The sequence below is a fragment of the Oryzias melastigma genome, linkage group LG23 (genome assembly GCF_002922805.2).
Source record: "Oryzias melastigma strain HK-1 linkage group LG23, ASM292280v2, whole genome shotgun sequence".
Taxonomy (NCBI): Eukaryota; Metazoa; Chordata; class Actinopteri; order Beloniformes; family Adrianichthyidae; genus Oryzias; species Oryzias melastigma.
In genome coordinates this window covers 22080460-22084707 of record NC_050534.1, presented here as the reverse complement: position 1 = coordinate 22084707, position 4248 = coordinate 22080460, and the positions used below count along the sequence as shown (strand labels likewise).

General features: G+C 44.0%; 1 protein-coding gene across 1 annotated transcript in view; it reads left to right on the top strand.

Annotated features, from left to right (window-relative positions):
* Window positions 1-4248, top strand: part of LOC112156403 (protein tyrosine phosphatase receptor type R) — a 22767-nt gene that overhangs the window by 4194 nt on the left and 14325 nt on the right. The window lies entirely within an intron of this gene.

The following is a 4248-nucleotide window of genomic DNA, read 5'->3' as shown; positions in this document are numbered from 1 at the left end:
TGTGGATCCAACAAGTCCACATTGCACCTCTCGTGGCGCCCGTTGTGCAGCGCTCGCGGCAGCCAGTTCCTACCACAAAGCACAATTAATTGGGAAAAAGTTTCCATTGCAGTTTTGTGAAATGTCCATTACAATACGCCCCAAAAACCCCCTCCTAAGTGAAAAAACGTATTTTCGATAAATTTGTTTTTGGGAAATTGTCGTGTTTACATTAGGAAAATTTATTATTGCGAAACCAATTTGTACAATTTCATAGTCAATGGAAACGCATCTGGTGTGAGAATCGACTTGTGTCACGTTAAATGTTATCTTACTGAGCCTGGATTCATCAGACCACATTTCAATGAGTTACTGTGTCTCGTTGTTGCTTCCTACTCCGTTCACATCCCATAATGCCCGTCAGCAGTGGCCATTTGGTCCAGATGTTCCATTCTGAGCATGGAGTGTATTCGGACTGAAACATTGTTCCGGATTATCAGGAGAAACCAACTCTGGTTCACTCTAAGCGGACTGACTGTGTCCAGTTAGAAACATATTTTACAGGACAAAACCCACAGAAGGTGCCGTACCTCCGGCCCGTGTGAAAACGGACCAGAACCTTCTGTCACTCCCTGATAGTCTTCCGACATGTTTGACTGTGATTGGTCCGAGTCACAACTGAGTCCTCGAGTCTTTGGAAACTGCTGTCGCCAATCAGGAGTGAGCTTGTTCCGCCTTGGTCACAGGCCACACCCCTTCTACTGAAAGCGACTCTGGAGAAGCAGTCAATCAAATGTTAGAGGCGGGGCTAGAGGGCACAACTCCTTTGACTGAGGCATCTGATTGGTCAGTTTATTTCTTGCATTAAAGAAAAAATATCTTAAAAGGGTTATCAAGATGTTAAGAATGATTATTCTGACTAATAGAATGACTGAGAAATAACTTTGACCTTCTTGGTACCAGCAGGTACTTCCTGTTTGGAACACGGGGGAGGGGTTGATATCTCCAGTGATTTCTATAGTCAATGATCTGAATCCAGCCTTTTATGGTGAAACTTGGAACCAGCAGCCGATGACTTGCTGTTGTTAGACTGAAGTCGCTTCATGATCGCCCCCTGCTGGTGATTTGCTGCGTCCTTCCAGCCTTTAGAGACCTCTGGATTTCAGGTCTTTGACGACAAAGTTTTTGGTTTGAACAAAATCGTTCAGGTTAAATTCCTGACTGATGGTCTAATTTATTTATGGTTCTTATTTATCTGGTGACATTTTCAGGTGTTTGAGCAGAAATCTAATATTCTGTTCCAAACGTTTCATCTTATAAAGACTCATTAGTGGTTTCAGGTTCTAAATCCTGATCTTGTTAGAATCCTCTCATAGATGCTATAGTTACTGGCCCCTCCCCACAGCCCCCAGAGGTCAGAGGTCAACAAAACGACAGCCAGTGGATGTTTGACGAAGCGCAGCAGACCTCTCAGTCTCCAGCAGTGAATGTGGGATGCTGCACTCTGTTGCCATGGAAACGTTAATCATGACTGCGCGAGTCAGAGACCCACTTAGCTGCACAATGGGCGGTTGTGTAACTCTTAGATAAACAGCGGTGACCTTCAGGGGACGCTGGGAGGCGGCTGTGCTGCAGCGTCTCTGCACACGGATGCAGACTCCAGGTTTTTCACACGATGATCTTCTGCTCCGGATTCCAACCGAAGAAACCTTCAGGATCCGTTAGGGAGCAGGAGGGAATTCAGGAATGTGTTTATCCTCAGATTGGACTCCAGACGTTTATTTCACTGCAGATCTGCTTCCAAAAGTTAAACTTCAGACTCCGTCTGCTCCAACTCTTACTGCCAGAATAGAGAGGAGCTGCCACCACAGATGCATTGTGGGAGTGGAAGCAATCTGGAGGAATCCTCAGTGGAAACAGAACCCAGACGGTTGATGGGCTGGCGGTCTGTTCTCGGGGGTCACAGACCAAAACAGTCGCTAAATGGAAGAACGTCTGTTTAATGTTTGTGTTTGAGGCCGTCTATGAATTTAAGATGATGCAGAGAGAACCTCTGATAGATCACACAGATCTGATCTGAATACCCCACAGATCCCAGAGATGACTGAGAAAAACAAAACGCCATCATCCGAAATAAACTTTGTCTTTCATGAAGTTCCTTTGATCCAAATCTACGTCACAAGTTTTTGTTCGGGATTTTATTTGATATTTACTCCGAATCAGGACTCTCCAATCTCCACTAAAACAGTTTATTTAAAAAGAAAAACGTTTGTAGTGGCTGCAGGGGGCGGAGCTATGGTCAGTGAAGATGGTTCAGGTGTTACATTTTTGAAAGCTGCTGGAGAGCCGGTCAGCAGAAGGGATGCTGTTGGTATAGTGATGGGGAAAGGGGCGGAGCTGTTGTGCCCCCCCCCATTATATCACACTTGTGCCTTCAAGACTCCTCTGTGTCGGCGTGACCTTTCCTCCTGTCGGCCTCCCAGCGTGTGCAAGCTGGTGGTTGCACGGAAGCTCTGCCGTTGCCACGGTGACGGCGGTCTGAGTCTGGCGGCGTTTCAGGTCGAGGCCGTGTCAGAGGAGCTCCTGAAGGCGGCTCACAAAGGAAAATGTTAAAATGATCCGTTCTGAGGTTCTGTCTGGAGCTGAAGAACCTCCATGTGAGATGGTTCTGTTCAGGCCCGGTTCCTGAGTCCAGCTGTGAGGAACCGGGACATCAGACGGTTCAGTGGGCCTTCTGGGCTGATGATGGAACCAGAGTTCATTTCTGTTTTGTTTTTTTTTTTCTTGTGTGTGTTTTTTGTGTTTCCGTGTTTGTCTTTGTTTCTATGTTTTGTGTTTCTATGTGTTTGTTTTTGTTTGTTTGTTTCTTTTGTTTCTCTCTGTGTTTTTTGCATTTTTTTTTGTGTTTTTTGTTTGTCTTTCTCCGTGTGTTCTGTGTGTTTGCTACCTGGTTTTACAGTAAATTGAATTCTTGACTTATTTTTTTTATTTCAGTCCAAATTCTTCTCTAATCAAAACAAAGTTTTAAATATTGAGTCATGAAAACCTTCAGAAATGCAACATTTCAAAATAAAAGCATCAGACATTCATCTGCTGAATCAGTTATTTCTCTATTTCTTCATAAACAAATCTGATGTTTTTCTAGATAAATTGTCTCTTTATCATTTAGTCTTTAGGTTGAACCTCCAGATAATCTGTAAAATAAAACGATTCTCTAAATAATCTAAATGATTCTTTCAGATTAGCTGCTAAATCCGTCACGCGGATCGCTCTGTTTTCAGTTTGTTCCTTCAAATCTGAAAATCTTCTCCATTATCTTCAACATTTTCCACCTCCGAATATTTCATCTTGAATCCATAAACCGTCTGATCAGTGAACATCCTCCTCACAGGAGTCCACACGAGCGTGAATGATCTGAGCTCCTGTGGCGTGCTCGTTCAGCCGTGGCGTCGGGGTGTGACATCACCGAGCTGACCGCTGCATGTTCGCTCTCGTTTCCTCCTCGCCGTGAAGCGAAGTGGCGTGTCCTCCAGACGGGACTCACTCAGAAAACCACTGACTGTACATGAGAACTGGAGTGAATGGCCCCGCCCCCTGGTGTTCCAAACAGGAAGTACCAAATACCATCGTCTTTAGAGACATAAACGGCTGTTACTCAGTCATGCTAGTTTTTTTGGCTAACCTAAGTTTTTATTTATTTTATTTTTTTTTGTGGCTAATTTGGCATTTAGCTAATATTGTAGCTGGCTATCACCCTCAACTTCAGCTTCAGTGTTTTCAGCTTCAGCGTTTTCACCTACCAGTTTCAGCTGTGGTCCTTAATCTTATTTAAACCACAGAGCGGTTTACATTAGTGTCTTTGTCTGAATTTCAACCATAATCTCCAACCACTGTACTGTGTAGCGCTCTGGGTTTTAAGAGCGACTCCGACTCCATGCTCACTACTCGGACGTGACGTCACCACAAAGGAACACTCTGATAGGAACATTTAGGAATGTCCATTTGTGACGCCACTGTAACTGTTTTTTTTTTTTTTGCTAATCCAGTTAGCATCATGTACACTAGTTTTTTTGCAAAGACTTCTGGGAAATTTCTAGTGCACTAGATTTTGGAATTGTAGATTCGGACGGCACTAGAAAAGGAAAACTCACTATAGTGAGTCACTGTGGAGTAGGGAAGGAACTCGGACACGGACCGGTCCGAACGGGCCTGAAGTTAGAATCTTCAAGCTTCTGGTTTCAAAATAAAATGCTACTTCAAGAAATATAG